Source organism: Rhinatrema bivittatum, chromosome 2, assembly GCF_901001135.1.
Source record: "Rhinatrema bivittatum chromosome 2, aRhiBiv1.1, whole genome shotgun sequence".
In the NCBI taxonomy this organism is placed as follows: Eukaryota; Metazoa; Chordata; class Amphibia; order Gymnophiona; family Rhinatrematidae; genus Rhinatrema; species Rhinatrema bivittatum.
The window spans coordinates 19,482,868-19,499,744 of record NC_042616.1 but is presented as its reverse complement, the minus strand read 5'-3'; the positions used below and the strand labels follow the sequence as shown (position 1 = coordinate 19,499,744).

General features: G+C 48.3%; 1 protein-coding gene across 4 annotated transcripts in view; it reads left to right on the top strand.

Moving 5' to 3' along the window:
* Positions 1-16,877, top strand: part of LOC115083627 (zinc finger protein 585A-like) — a 738,796-nt gene that overhangs the window by 205,331 nt on the left and 516,588 nt on the right. The window lies entirely within an intron of this gene.

Here is a 16,877-nt window from a genome sequence, read left to right as displayed (position 1 = left end):
AACCAGGTTTTTAGTTTCTTTTTAAATTTGAAAGGGCAAGGTTCAAGGCGGAGGTTTGTAGGCAGGGAGTTCCATTGTTCATAACTGGCAGAACGCCGGTAACCGCTGGGGTCGCATTAGCAAGGAGGTGCTGAGCTTAGCCTAGTGGTTAGAGCAGTGGGCTCAGACCAGGAGACCAGGATTCGAGTCCTGCTGTCGCTCCTTGTGACCTTGGGCAAGTCACTTTACCCTCCATTGCCTCAGGTACAAACTTAGGTTGTAAGCCCTCTGGGGATAGGGAAATACCTACGGTACCTGATATCTCAGATCAAATGTCGGTATATAAAAATAATAAATAATTGCAATGAAGCAGGGAGCCTCCCTTGCAGGTGCAATGCGTGTGTTAAGAAAGCGGGCGCTGACTTTTCCGCGCTTTTATTTTTGCATCAGCCCCTCCGTCTGGGACAATCTGTGTAATGTCAGGTAATCCACAACAATTTGATGGACATTTTAGGGGGTTAAATATTATTGCAAGCCACTGTGTTTCCTCCATTACAATCACAAAATTATTTTAAAGTGTTTTCTGTGTATAAATACCTTCTAATAAAAGCAGTTTTAATCTCAGGTGTTTTGGGCTTGCTCTTTCATGAAAACCTGGCTCCCCTGGTTCTGGAGCTCGCCAGTCTGGGCAGGGAGTGCAGAGGAGCAGACCTCTGCGTTGAGGCCTTGTTCAGCTCCTGTGCTCAGCCTTTTCCTGACCTCCCCAGGCACTGGTAACATAGTGAAAAGCATTTAGTTAGTTTCTACTCTTTAATCCTTGTTATTTTGTTTCTGTTTGCAGCTTAAAACTTTTATCTGTTCACTGTTCCTCCTTTTTCTTAATAAACCTATTAGTTTGTTAGCTCTGCCTGTCATGGCCTGACTATCGCTCCTGGTGTTGTGTATATTTGGTCTCTGATTGTATTTTTAGGAACTGTGTGACCCTTGTGTCACTGGATAGCACCAGGGGGGATAGCTTGCGGGCGGGAGACCTTGCTCAGATGCAAGCAGGAGCGCAGGTGGGGGTGAGAGGTTGCCAGTGTAGAAACACGTGCGCAGGTGCAGGGGGGCCGGGCAGTGCTTGGTGGGGGCCCTCTAGAGGCCACAGGGTTACCCTGAGGGGGTGTTAGGGGTGGCTCTGCAGCATTACATGAGGGCGATATTCAGCCTTAGACGGATCACTTCTCCGAGTTAGTTAGACCTGCTCCAAAACAGGTCTAACCTTAGACAAATAAAACTTATCTGGGTATTTAGCAATGTTTTTTCCTAAAAGCTTTAAGGAACTAACATAGAACAGCACATCCAGCAGCTTAACAAGAAGCAAAGAACAGCAAATGCTAATTTTATCAGTTTAATTATCTTCTGTTCCCAAGCATCTATTCCAAGGCTCTGGGAAAAATAAGTGTAAATCAAATTACATAGAAATGACAGCAGAAAAGAACCAAATGGTCCATCCAGTCTGCCCAGCAAGCCCATTATAGCACCAACCCCACCCTACAGGTCTCCCCATAAAGGTGGCAATTGCAGTGCCGTACAAATTACTCCCATACTTAGTTTCCCAAACCGTTAGTCAGGGATCTTGCTGGGTTCTGTCTGAGTCCAATTCCCCGTTATCTCTTTCCGTTGAAGCAGAGAGCAATGTTGGAGTTACATTACAAGTATCAGGCTTATTGGTTTAGGGGAGTAACAGCCACACCAGCAAGTTACCCCCATGCACTCTTTTCTCATTTCCATCCTCAGCCTTTAGGGAGCCCCAGTGTTTATCCCAGGCCCCTTTGAAATCTTTCACCATTTTTTGTCTTCACCTCCTCCTCCGGGAGGGCTTTCCAGGCATCCCCCACCCTCTCCGGGAAGAAATATTTCCTTACGTTGGTTCTGAGTCGTCCTCCCTGGAGTTTCATTTCATGACCCCTAGTTCTACTGATTTTCTTTCCAACGGAGAAGGTTTGTTGAATGTGCATCATTAAAACCTTTCAGGTATGTGAAAGTCGTTATCCTATCTCCCCTGCACCTCCTCTCCTCCAGGGGATACAGATTTAGGTCCTTCAACCTCTCCTCATAAGTCATTTGATGAAGACCCCCACACCATTTTGGCCGCCCTTCTCTGCACCGCCTCCATCCTGTCCTTGAGATTCGGGCTCCAGAACTGAACCCAGTACTCCAGGTGAGGCCTCACCAAGGCCCTGTACAAGGGCATCACCTCCTCCATTTTCTTCCTGGTTATTCCTCTCTCTATGCAGCCCGGCATTCTTCTGGCTTTAGCGACACTACTGAGTCCCGAAGTCCCGGCAGGTGAGCCGCAGAGCCAGCAGAGGACTCATCTTTCCTCAGCAGTCTGGGCAGGAGTTGGCTGACTTCTCTTTTATTGACTATGACAGGAAGCTGCTCTTGCTTCCTGGCCAGTGGGAGGTTGTTCTCTCCGCCTGCACCCAGATCAGAGCACGATATCACCACCTCCTGTTCATATGGGCCCAGCCGGACACCAACTTTATCTTCCTCGGCCTGGCCTGGCAGTGAGGCTGCTGATGCTCTCTTCATCCCATAGGGTCTGGATATGAAAGAAGGAGCATAAGGGAGAAAGGTGCCTGCTCTGTAGATCCGCTGCTGCTGCCTCCTCATCTTCCTCTCGTAAGTGCTTCTTGCCCTCATCTGCTGCTGATAACGAGGGAGGGAGACTCTGGATTGGACTGAAGGCTTTTCTGCTGGCTGGGAGCCAGGAGGAGGGGGAATTGTACTGCGCAGGAAGGCCTTGGGAGATAGGGAGTCAGGGGTGGGGGGAAAGGAGGTTGGGCTTGCTGGGTATGGAGAGGTGGAGGAGGGAAGGATTGAGGGCTGCTGGGCAGGGAAGAGAGATGGAAGTGGGAGAGAGAGGTGGAGGTGTGGGGGAGAGGGGAGTGGGGGATGCTGAGCAGGAAGGGATAGGAAAGAGGTGGTCAGAGGGATTCTGGGTAGGGAAGGGGAGAAAGCTGATTAGGGGAGAGAGGGAGCACGGGGAAGAGGATGTGGGGTGGGGGGTGTTGGGAATGTAGGACAGGGATAGGAGCAGGTGAAGGGATGATTGAGTAGCTGGGAGAAGTGAGGGGTGACGGGAGCATGGAGGGGAGGGACGGGGTACAAGAGCCGTACTATGTCAGGTTTGAGAATATGCATTTCTTCTCTCTTTGAACTTTGCTCAGTGGAGGAGGAAATATATTTCTGTTTCTAGGCTCCAGTTTTGCACTGCATGCAGAAGGTGGGCTTGGGGTTTCCATTCCAGTTTTAGTTTCTGCATTTGTAATTTGGGCTCTTTTATTCTGTATTAGGTGAAGGCAGCTCTGTCTGTGACTGAGATGGGGTTGTATCCGCCTTATGTATTGTATTTTTTCCTCAATAGGATATTGCACTGGGGGGGAGCTGCTGCCTTTTCATGGGTAGGGCTGGTGCTGTTTCATTTCTTGGAGTCAGTGCTGCTGAGGTTTGATAGATGTGCACAGCGAGGGGGGTGTTTGTATTATTTTACAATGCACCTGGTAGTAGAGGGAGTTTGTGATGCTGTTAAGATGACCCCAGAATCAGAAGATCTTTTTGTATGGGGAGTTGTACAGGGAAATGTCAATTCTGCTCTGCACTCATTGTTAGGACGCGGGGGACTCCTGTGGATGCAGAGCATGTGCCTGTATTTAGTCCCATGATGGTCATGTGCTCCGTGTGTCACGCATGTGAGCCTCATCTCTCAGGTGGGTCCTGATAGACTAAAGGTTGAGAACCGCAGGTCCACACTACCTGCCCTTCAGTGCAGCAGCTGAGCAAACATCCAGATTTCAGGCAGGAATAATATCCTCTACTTAGCTTTTGAAGCTTGGAGCTCTTGTGGACAGAAACGAGCCAGGAAGCAGACTGGCAACTGACCCTGCAACTCCCTCGACTTTCTGTCTGCTATTGCCTTGGAACAGTCTCTGGACAATAAAATGAACCTTTACTTCACATTGGCTCCTGGCCTGTATTTTGAGAAATACAGAGATGCTGAACGTCTGACAAAGCTGCAATACTTGCCTTTCTCATCTCCTGTGCCAAGCACACTTTGTCTAAGCCTCTGTTAAAAACTGAAACCTTCTCTCAGTAACTGGAGAAGAGACAAGACAATGCAGCCCTGCTGTCTGTGGGTGAGAGCGACCGAGCTGAGGCTTCAGCCAAGCTCAGAAGTACCTGGCACCCTAACCAGATCCAAGTCAGCTGCCAGGTGGCAGAAGGTTGGCCTCCCCGGGTGGAGGGGGGGGAGAGGTGTGGAAGCCAAGCTGGGCGGTCAAGAAAGAAGAACCAGTCAGAATGTGACACCTGTCCCTGTTTTCATATGCATGAAACTACTGAATTTGCATACGCTGTCCTTAAAAGCAGCTGGGAAGAGGGGCTCAGAGCTGGGCTAAGAAGATCCCATTCACACTGGCCAGAAGCCATCTGAGCAATCGCTCCTCGCCCCTCCCTGCAACCAAGCACCTACAGGAAGTCCAGGGCCTGCAGCATTGCTTGGAAGAGGGGCTCCAGCCCGGCTACTTCAGCCAGAGTTGAACTTGCCAGGTTCGTTTCAAGGGACCAGGGGAGTCCTCTGCCCTTCATCCAGGTGCAGAGACCCACAGCCTGCTTCCTAGTCACAGAGACAGCATTCGGGCCTTCTCGCTTCTCACGCAGCACTCGGACAGAGACAGCATGTGAGACCTCCAGCTTCACTCGCAGATCAGAGACCGAGAATCTTCAAAATACTTAAGATTCATTATAAGTGTCTAAGATTGCTAAGAACTGTTCATAAATGATAATTACTTTCCAGCTAAGAGGGATGCGTTAGGCTTCTGCTAATTTATTCAGACCTGTCCAGCTAATAACCATGAGTGCATTCTTTGCTAAAGTCCCTAAGATTGCTAAGTTGTTAGTATTTGTTCTGGCACCGTAATGCCTTACAATAAATCTCTATTCTAAGACAAATGAGGGTGAGTTCCTGGGATGATTGGATCACAGATATAAGGTAAAATAAGTGTTACGTTCTGTGCACTGCTAGTTCCCTCAGGTTGGGGGACGAGGGCAGAGTCCAGACTGCAGCCTACGCTTATACATTTCCTGCACACTCCTGGAGAGCACTGAATCTTTGTGGGATGTGATGCATCATTTCTGTGGGTCCTTTAAAAGGTGTCTCAGGAATAAGGGCATTTATAATATCCAACCTCTTGTAGGGAAATAGATTTTGGGGGCTTAAATAAGTGCACAGTAGAATCTTTATCATAGAAATCGTATGTGTGTTAGGGAAAAGTATAGCGATAGGAACATACTACCATCCACCTGGCCAAAATGGTGAGATGGACAGTGAAATGCTAAGAGAAATTAGGGAAGCTAACCAAACTGGCAGTCAAGTCATAATAGGAGATTTCAATTATCCCAATATTGACTGGGTAAGTGTCACATCAGAATATGCTAGAGAGATAAAGTTCCTGGATGAAATAAACGAATGCTTCATGGCGCAATTGGTTCAGGGACCAACAAAAGGGAGTAATTTTAGATGTAATTGTTGGTTGAACACAGGATTTCATGAGAGAGGTAACGGTGGTGGGGCCACTTGGCAATAGTGATCTTCACGATCAAATTTGAATTAATGACTGGAAGGGGGACAATATGTAACTCCACGTCTCTAGCAATACACTTTCAAAAGGGAAACTGATAAAATGAGGAAAACAGTTAGAAAGAAACTGAAAGGTTCAGCTGCAAAGGTTAAAAGTGTTCAACAGGCATGGACATTTAAAAAAAAAATAAAATCCTAGACGCGCAGTCCAGATGTATTCCACACATTAAGAAAGGTGGAGGGAAGGCAAAACGATTTCCGGCATGCTTAAAAGGTGAGGTGAAAGAGGCTACTTTATCCAAAAAAACATCCTTAAAAAATTGGAAGAAGGATCCATCTGAAGAAAACAGGATAAAGCATAAGCATTGTCAAGTTAAGTGTAAAACATTGATAAGACAGGCAAAGAGAGAATTTTAAATGAAGTTGGCTGAGAGGCAAAACTCGTAATAAAAAGTTTTGTAAAATATATCCAAAACTGGAAGCATGCGAGGGAATCAACTGGACAGTTAGATGATCAAGGGATTTAAGGGGCACTTAGGGAAGATAAGGCCATCCGCAGAAAGACTAAACAAATTCTTGCTTCCGTGTTTTCTTAATGAGGATGTTGGGGAGATACCAGTTCTGGGTGATGATTCAGATGAACTGAATCAAATCACTGTGAACCTGGAAGATGTAGTAGCCCAGACTGACAAACTGAGGAGTAGCAAATCACCCGGACCAGATGGTATACATGCCAGGATTCTGAAAGAACTGAAAAACGAAATTTCAGACCTAATTCAAGTAATTTGTAAGCTATTATTAAAATCGTCCATCGTACCTGAAGATTAGAGGGTGGCCAATGTACCCCAGTATTTAAAAGGGCTCCAGGAGGGATCCAGGAAACTATAGACCTGTGAGCCTGCCTTCAGTGCTGGGAAAAATGCTGGAACTATTCCAAAGAACAAAATCCCAAACATATAGAAAGACATGATTGAATGGGGCACAGCCAACATGGATTTACCCAAAGGAAGTCTTGCCTCACAAATCTGGTACATTGTTTGAAGGGGTTAATAAACATGTGGATAAAGGTGATCAGTAGGTGTAGTGTATTTGGATTTTCAGAAGGCGTTTGACAAAGTCCCTCATGAGAGGCTTCTAAGAAAATTAATAAGTCATGGGATAGGAGGTGATGTCCTTTTGTAGATTGCCAAGTTGGTTACAAGACAGGGAACCGAGAGTAGGATTAAATGGTCAGTTTTTCACAGTGGAAAAAGGTAAACAGTGGAATGCCTCAAGGATCTGTACTTGGACCTGTGCTTTTTAAGATATTTATAAATGATCTAGAAAGGGGTACGACAAGCAAGGTGAACAAAGCTGCAGATGACACAAAATTATTCAGAGTAGTTAAATCTCATGCGGATTGTGATAAAATGCAGGAGGACCATGCGAGACTGGAAGATCGATCGTTTGTATGGGAGTTGAAATTTAATGTGGACAAGTGCATAAGAACATAAGAAATTGCCATGCTGGGTCAGACCAAGGGTCCATCAAGCCCAGCATCCTGTTTCCAACAGAAGCCAAACCGGGCCACAAGTGTTATGTTTGTGGACCCTTGACCCAGAGTAAAAGTCACCCACCTGAGGAATCGAGGTGCCTTTCATCTCTGGAAGGTAGAACATAAGAAAATGCCATACTGGGTCAGACAAAGGGTCCATCAAACCCAGCATCCTGTTTCCAACAGTGGCCAATCCAGGCCATAAGAACCTGGCAAGTACCCAAAAACTAAGTCTATTCCATGTAACCATTGCTAATGGCAGTGGCTATTCTCTAAGTGAACTTAATAGCAGGTAATGGACTTCTCCTCCAAGAACTTATCCAATCCTTTTTTAAACACAGCTATACTAACTGCACTAACCACATTCGCTGGCAACAAATTCCAGAGTTTAATTGTGCGTTGAGTAAAAAGAACTTTCTCCGATTAGTTTTAAATGTGCCCCATGCTAACTTCATGGAGTGTCCCCTAGTCTTTTCTACTATCCGAAAGAGTAAATAACCGATTCACATCTACCCGTTCTAGATCTCTCCATGATTTTAAAACACCTCTATCATATCCCCCTCAGTCGTCTCTTCTCCAAGCTGAAAAGTCCTAACCTCTTTAGTCTTTCCTCATAGGGGAGTTGTTCCATTCCCCTTATCATTTTGTAGCCCTTCTCTGTACCTTCTCCATCGCAATTATATCTTTTTTGAGATGCGGCGACCAGAATTGTACACAGTATTCCAAGGTGCGGTCTCACCATGGAGCGATACAGAGGCATTATGACATTTTCCGTTTTATTCACCATTCCCTTTCTAATAATTCCCAACATTATGTTTGCTTTTTGACTGCCGCAGCACACTGAACCGACGTTTCAAATGTGTTATCCACTATGACACCTAGATCTCTTTCTTGGGTTGTAGCACCTAATATGGAACCCAACATTGTGTACCTATAGCATGGTTATTTTCCCTATATGCATCACCTTGCACTTATCCACATTAAATTTCATCTGCCATTTGGATGCCCAATTTTCCAGTCTCACAAGGTCTTCCTGCAATTTATCACAATCTGGTTTGTGATTTAACTACTCTGAACAATTTTGTGTCATCTGCAATTTGATTATCTCACTCGTCGTATTCTTTCCAAATCATTTATAAATATATTGAACAGTAAGGGGTCCCAATACAGATCCCTGAGGCACTCCACTGTCCACTCCCTTCCACTGAGAAAATTGTCCATTTAATCCTCCTCTCTGTTTCCTGTCTTTTAGCCAGTTTGCAATCCATGAAAGGACATCGCCACCTATCCCATGCTGGGCTTCAGCGAGAACAGGGTACAGGCCAAGTACAACCAGACCAGCGTCCTGGTTCCAGGCAGGGGTCAGTGTCCAATCCGAGGTCCAGGCAGGCAGCTGGCAAGGCAAGGTCAAGTCCAATCCGAGGTCCGGGCAGGCAGCAGGCAAAGCAGGGTCAAGTCCAATCCGAGGTCCGGCAGGCAGCAGGCAAAGCAGGGTCAAGTCCAATCCGAGGTCTGGGCAGGCAGCAGGCAAAGCAGGGTCAAGTCCAATCCGAGGTCCGGGCAGGCAGCAGGCAAAGCAGGGTCAAGTCCAATCCGAGGTCTGGGCAGGCAGCAGGCAAAGCAGGGTCAAGTCCAATCCGAGGTCCGGGCAGGTAGCAGGGTCAAGGCAAGCAGGAGTCAAACAGGAAACCGCAGCACCGGAACAAAAACAACCACTAGACCTGTTGTGAAGGCAATCAGTCCTTCACTGCAGGGGATTTAAATATCCCTCCTTGCTGACGTCTTCTTCCGGGGCCGGCCCCTACTTCGTGTCCCGGCCCCTTTAAGAGGCGGGGCTAACTGCGGGCCTGACGATGCTGCTCCTCGGAGGGAGGCCATCTTGCTGCCGCTGCCCGTGCGCTTCGGACCGCCGAGAGGGGGACCCGAGCCGAACTGGCTGGAGGAGGTAGGGGAAGCCCGATCGCGTGCAAACGCGATTGGGGTTCACAACAGTACCCCCCTCTTACGCCCCTCCTGGACGGGCCTGGTTTCTCAGGATGCGTAAGGTGGAAAATGATGAAGCAAGGATTAATCCAATATATTTGCTGCTGGTTCCCATGAGTTTTCCTCAGGACCAAAGCCCTCCCAAGCGATCAAGTACTCCCATCGTCTATGGTGGCGCCGAATGTCCAGAATCTCCCGTACTTGATAGATAGCCTCCTCAGCTGACTCGACGGCAGGGGTTTGATATGGAGTCTTATGGAAAGGAGTGGAAGTCAGGGGCTTAAGTAGAGAAACGTGAAAAGAATTGTGGATCCGAAGACAAGTAGGAAGACGTAGTTAAGTTACCGGACCCAGACGATCTACTGATAAGGAAGGGTCCGATGTATCTGGGAACCAGTCGCATGGACGGAATCCGGAGGCGCAGATGACGGGTGGAAAGCCAAACCCGATCTCCCGTAAGAAATTGTGGAGCGGGACAGCGATGCTTGTCAGACATCCGTTTCGCGGCCTCGGCTGCCCTGCGAAGACGGAGCGTTGGTGGCTTCCCAAAGTTCATGGAGTCGCTGCGCCGAGAGTTGAGCTGCTGGTGAAGCTACCGTAAGTGACAGAGGTAGTGGAGGTCGAGGTTGTTTACCAAAAACAATTTGGAAAGAAGATTGCCCAGTGGCAGAAATGTACATGAAGTTTTGTGAGAATTCGGCCCATGGTAGAAGACTGGCCCAATCATCCTGACGATGGTTCACAAAAAGGCGTAAGAATAATTTTAAACCCTCTATTGACCCGTTCTGCCTGACCATTCCCCTGCAGATGGAAAGCAGTGGTAAAGTCCAATTGGATGCCGAACTTCTTACAAAGCGCGTTCCCAGAATTTAGCTGTGAACTGAGGTCCTCTGTCAGAAGTGATGTGAAGAGGAAGTCCGTGGAGTAGAAAAATGTGCAAGGCGAAAAGGTCCGCCAATTCAGGAGCAGAGGGGCAATTTAGGTAAGGGCGTAAAGTGGACCATCTTAGAGAAACGGTCGACAACGACCCCAGATTACCTGATTCCCCCCAGAAGTAGGCAAATCGACTATGAAGTCTGTGGAAATGTGGGTCCATGGCTCTTGAGGGGGTGGAAGGGGTTTGGAGGAGGCCCCAGGGTTGACCAGGTAATGGCTTCTGCTGAGCACACTTAGGACAAGAGGAAACATAAGCTCGTACATCCCCCTTCATCTGGGGCCACCAGTAGTAGCGGGCAAGTAATTCCCAGGTTCGTGCTCTCCTGGGATGTCCCGCAGACAGCGAGTCATGTGCCCATGAAAGTACTTTGGCGCGTAGTCTGAGAGGTACTACAGTTTTCCCGGGAGGTACTGTCTCAGTGACCACTAGCAAAATTTTGGCGGGATCAATAATGTGGTTAAGAGTCTCTGGTGAATCTTCGACCTCGAGGGATCTGGAAAGGGCATCCGCCCGACCATTCTTAGCCGCTGGACGATACCGGAGGATGAAGTCAAAACGCGAGAAGAATAATGACCAGCGGGCTTGGCGAGGGTTGAGATGCTGAGCTCTGTTAGATATTCCAAATTCTTGTGTCGGTGAAAAATTGTGATGGTGTGTTGCGCCCCCTCTAGCCACTGCCTCCATTCTTCTAAAGCCATTTTGACAGCCAGCAATTCCTTGTCACCGATTCCATAGTTCTTCTCCGTGGGAGAAAATTTACGAGGAAAAAAAGAACAAGGAATTAATGCCCCTCGGTCTGAATACTGACTGAGGACAGCACCAACAGCTACCTCGGATGCATCCACCTCAACGATAACGGACGTCTGGGATTCGGATGACGGAGACATGGTTTCTTGTAAAAAGGCCATCTTGATATCCTTAAATGCTTGTATAGCCTCCTGAGACCAGTTCTTAGTATCTGCCCCCTTCCTGGTCAAAGCGGTAATCGGGGCTATAATATGTGAATAATTTGGAATAAAGTTCCGGTAAAAATTGGAAAATCCAAGAAACCGCTGTATGGCTCGAAGTCCCCTGGGTTGTGGCCAGTCTCGAATACTGGCCACCTTCTCCGGGTCCATCTGAAATCCAGTGGTGGATATAATAAATCCTAAGAAAGGTATAGATTGTTTTCTCGAAGAGACATTTCTCAAGTTTCACAAACAGCTGGTTCTCCCTTAGACGTTGTAGGACTAATTAACATCTTTGCGATGTGTGTTCAGATCTTTAGAGTAGACGAGGATATCATCAAGGTAAACAATCACTTGTTTATATAGCATGTCCCGAAAAAACTTCGTTCATAAGGTTCTGAAAAACCGCAGGTGCGTTACATAATCCAAAAGGCATGATGAGGTATTCATAGTGGCCCATTACGAGTATTAAAAGCGGTCTTCCACTCATCCCCTGGTTTGATTAGAACCAAGTTATATGCTCCACGCAAGTCCAGTTTTGAGAAGATTTTGGCATCGTGCAATTGGTCAAGTAATTCAGGTATCGGAGGAAGGGGGGTAACGATCCTTACGAGGTGATGGCATTAAGACACCTGTAGTCTATACATGGCTGCCGTAATGACCCGTCTTTCTTGGGTACGAAGAAAAAACCCCCCGCTCCTGCCGGGGATGTATGGAAGGACGAATGAATCCTCGTGTGAGGTTCTCTTGATGTAATCTGCCATGGCCTGAGACTCAGGACCCGAGAGTGGATAAATCCGCCCCCTAGGAGGAATGGCGTCAGGAAGTAAGTCGATCGCACAATCGAACCTACGATGAGAGGGTAGATCTCTGCCTTTCTTTAGAAAAAAGTCCCCAAACTCGGAGTATTGGGGTGGTATAGTATCTTAGTGGTGGTGACTGGGATTGCAGGTTGAAGTGTCCATGGAATACAAGTCCTGTGGTCAGTCTGGACCCCATGCAGCAATTTGGAGAGTTCCCCAATCAATGGTAGGGGAATGTCGTTGTAACCAGGGCCAGACCCAGTACCACTGGGTGGATGGCCTTTTCCAGGACAAAAAAGAAATTTTCTATTGGTGCAACACTCCGGTGAGAAGGAGTAAAGGTGTAGTGCAGGAGGTAATCCGGCCAGGCAGGTTCTCGCCATGGATGGAAGAAATAAATAGTGGTGTCTTACAAGGACAAGTCGGAATCTGTATTGATGGACCAGTTCTGCCAGAATGAAGTTTTCCTCCGGCTCCGGAATCAACCAGGGCCTGGGGTGGTAAAAGGCCCCGTGTCACATTAAAGGGTCACAGGTACCACAAATTGAGGAGCAAGATTACTCCCTAGGGTCTGCCCCTCCGAGACACCTAGGATCGGTAGTTTCCCGGGTGCTCAGGACACTATGCAAGAAGGTGTCCTCGGTTGCCGCAGTATAGGCACAACCCCAGCCTCCTTCGACGTTGTTTCTCCTCAACCGTTAACCGACTCCTTCCCAACTGCATGGGTTCTTCCTTTGTCTCTGTTGGAACTTCAGCCATGCCAGGAGTCACCAAAGGACGGGAGAAATGTGTGAGCCAAGGAAAACATTCGATGAGAGGATCTTGTTTCTTCTTGGCCCTCTGTTGGATTCGTCGATCAATACGCCTGCCAGGTCGATCAATGAATCTAGATCCTCAGGAAGATCTCTACCCGCAAGTTCAACCTTGATGCGGGGAGATAAGCCTTCAAGAAAAATGCCCCTCAGGCAGTCAGATTGCCATCCTACCTCGGAGGCCAGTGTCCGAAATTCAATGGCAAAATCAGCCAACGTATGGGAACCTTGGCGTAGATTAAGTAGTTCAGATGAAGCGGTAGCCAGTCTTCCTGGTTCATCGAACACCTGGCGAAATGTAGCAACAAATCGCGATAAGTCCTTCAATATGGGGTCTGTTCTTTCCCAGAGGGGAGACGCCCAGGCCATGGCCTTCCCCGTCGAGCAAAGAGATGATAAAGGAGGTCTTCGTCTGATCGTTGGGGAACTGTTGTCCTTGTAATGAAAACCTGATAAAACATTGGTTAAGGAAACCTTGACACAACTTGGCTTCTCCGGAGAACCGAGGGGGAGCGGGCAGGTGAGATACTGAAGCAGAAATATTAGGTGGAGGTGGTGCCGGAACAGCGGCCTCTGCTCCATGGGATGTTTCCAGGCGCCGAGCTAACCGGTCCACCATGGCTGTTAGTGCCTCCAGGCTCAATTGTTGCTGTTTTGCTGCTGACGCTGCTGCATCAGCTGCTGGGCAAGGCCTGGAATTGCCTGAAGACCGGACAGGTCCACCGGGTCCATGGCCTTCACAATCTGTTATGTTTGTGGACCCTTGACCCAGAGTAAAAGTCACCCACCTGGAGGAATCGAGGTGCCTTTCGTCTATGGAAGGTGAGCCGTCCCAGTATCGTACCCCTCAGTACCCTAAGCTGGGCTTCAGCGAGAACAGGGTACAGGCCAAGTACAACCAGACCAGCGTCCTGGTTCCAGGCAGGGGTCAGTGTCCAATTCCGAGGTCCAGGCAGGCAGCTGGCAAGGCAAGGTCAAGTCCAATCCGAGGTCCGGGCAGGCAGCAGGCAAAGCAGGGTCAAGTCCCAATCCGAGGTCCGGGCAGGCAGCAGGGTCAAGGCAAGCAGGAGTCAAACAGGAAACCGCAGCACAGGAACAAAACAACCACTAGACCTGTGTGAAGGCAATCAGTCCTTCACTGCAGGGGATTTAAATATCCCTCCTTGCTGACGTCTTCTTCCGGGGCCGGCCCCTACTTCGTGTCCCGGCCCCTTTAAGAGGCGGGGCTAACCGCGGGCCTGACGATGCTGCTCCTCGGAGGGAGGCCATCTTGCTGCCGCAGCCCGTTGCGCTTCGGACCGCCGGGAGGGGGACCCGAGCAGACCTGGCTGGAGGAGGTAGGGGAGCCCGATCGCGTTTGCACGCGATCGGGGTTCACAACAACAAGAACCTGGCAATTACCCAAACCACTAAGAAGATCCCATGCTGCTGATGCAATTAATAGCAGTGGCTATTCCCTAACTAAACTTGATTAATAGCCGTTAATTGACTTCTCCTCCAAGGCATTTATCCAAACTTTTTTGAACCCAGCTACACTAACTGCACTAAACACATCCTCTGGCAACAAATTCCAGAGCTTAATTGTGCATTGAGTGAAAAAGAATTTTCTCCGATTAATCTTAAATGTGCTACTTGCTAACTTCGTGGAATGCCCCCTAGTCCTTCTATTATTCGAAAGTGTAAATAACCGATTCACATTACTCGTTCAAAGACCTCTCATGATCTTAAAGACCTCTATCATATCCCCCCGCAGCCGCAAGGTGATGCATATAGGAAAAATAACCCATGCTATAGTTACACAATGTTAGGTTCCATATTAGGAGTTACCACGCAGGAAAAAAACCTGGGCATTTATAGTGAATAATACATTGAACTTGTCAGCTCAGTATGCTGTGGCAGTCAAAAGCATACAATGCAAAAAGCAAACAATGTTCAGAATTATAAGAAGGGATGGTGAATATAATGGAAAACTGTCATAATGCTCCATGGTGAGACACACACTTGACTCTGTGTGCAATTCCATGTTTCAATAAAGAGATGGTTGTACTGGAATACTGAGAAGGGCGACTAAAATGATAAAGGGAATGGATTGGCAGCTCTCCTATAAGGAAAGGTGTTAAAGTGATTAGGTCTCTTTAGCTTGAAGAAGAGGCAGCTGATGGTCTATAAATTCATATTATGGGCAGTCAGGCACTGTCACTTCTGCCCAAAGCCCGCCCCCCTTTTTACAACCAATAATCACAGACACTGATTTGGGAGTCAAACAGGCCACAGCTTTATTAAACACCCCCGGAGCCCGAGCCAGGCAAATATATATCTTCAATTCCCCATTTTGCCCCGTCCGCCACAAGTCAGCAAGATGGGCAACCCAGGCTATCCCAGCCTGACAAACACTGTAAAACCCAGGCTGTCCCAGCCAGAAAACATGTAAACCCAGGCTGTCCCAGCCTAAAAACATGTAAAACCAGTCTGTCCCAGCCTGAAAACATGTAAACCCAGGCTGTCCCAGCCTAAAAAAACATGTAAACCCAGGCTGTCCCAGCCTAAAAACATGTAAACCCAGGCTGCCCCAGCTAAAAACATGTAAACCCAGGCTGCCCCAGCCTAAAAAACATGTAAACCCAGGCTATCCCAGCCTGAAAACATGTAAACCCCAGGCTTCCCAGCCTAAAAACATGTAACACCCAGGCTGTCCCAGCCTAAAAACATGTAAACCAGGCTGTCCCCAGCTAAAAACATGTAAACCAGTCTGTCCCAGCCAGGAAAACATGTAAACCCAGGCTGTCAACCCAGGCTGTAAACCCAGGCTGTCCCAGCCTGAAAACATGTAAACCCAGGCTGTCCCAGCCAGAAAACATGTAAACCCAGGCTGTCCCAGCAGAAAACATGTAAACCAGGCTGTCCCAGCCTGAAAACATGTAAACCCAGGCTGTCCCAGCCTACAAAACATGTAAACCCAGGCTGTCCCAGCCGAAAACATGTAAACCCAGGCTGTCCCAGCCTAAAAACATGTAAACCCAGGCTGTCCCAGCCTAAAACCATGTAAAACCCAGGCTGCTTCCCAGCGCCTGAAAACATGGTAAACCCCGGCTGTCCCAGCCAGAAACATGTTAAACCCAGGCTGGTCCCAGCCAGAAACATGTAAACCCAGGCTGCCCAGCCTATAAAACATTTTTGGTAACCCCGGCTGTCCCAGCCTGAAAACATGATAAACCCAGGCATTTCCCAGCCTGAAAACATGTAAACCCAGGCTGCCCCCAGCCTAAAACATGTAAACCAGGCTGTCCCAGCCTGAAAACATGTTAACCCAGGCTGTCCCAGCCTGCCAGGACGCCTCCCCAGGCTGCCCAGCCTAAAAAACATGTAACCCAGGGCTTGTCCCAGCCTAAAACATGGTAAACCAGGCTGTCCCAGCCTAAAAACATGTAAACCCAGGCTGCCCCAGCCTAAAAACATGTAAACCCAGGCTGCCCCAGCCTAAAAACATGTAAACCCAGGCTGCCCCAGCCTAAAAACATGTAAACCCAGGCTGTCCCAGCCTGAAAAACATGTAACCCAGGCTGTCCCAGCCGAAAACATGTAAACCCAGGCTGTCCAGCCTGAAAACATGTAAACCCAGGCTGTCCCAGCCTAAAACATGTAAACCCAGGCTGTCCCAGCCTGAAAACATGTAAACCCAGGCTGTCCCAGCCTGAAAACATGTAACCCAGGCTGTCCCAGCCTGAAAACATGTAAACCCAGGACTGTCCCAGCCTAAAAACATGTAAACCCAGGCTGTCCCAGCCAGAAACATGTAAACCCAGGCTGTCGCCAGCCTGAAAACATGTAAACCCAGGCTGTCCCAGCCTGCCAGGGCGCTCCCCAGGCTGCCCCAGCCTAAAAAACATGTAAACCCAGGCTGTCCCAGCCTAAAAAACATGTAAACCACGGCTGTCCCAGCCTGAAACAATGTAAACCCAGGCTATCCAGCCTAAACATGTAAACCCAGGCATGTCCCAGCCAGAAAACATGTAAACCCAGGCTGTCCCAGCCTGAAAACATGTAAACCCAGGCTGTCCCAGCCTGAAAACATGTAAACCCAGGCTGTCCCAGCCTGAAAACATGTAAACCAGGCTGTCCCAGCCTAAAAATGTGTAAACCCAGGCTGTCCCAGCCTAAAAACATGTAAACCAGGCTGTCCCAGCCAGAAAACATGTAAACCCAGTCTGTCCCAGCCAGAAAACATGTAAACCCAGGCTGTCCCAGCCAGAAAACATGTA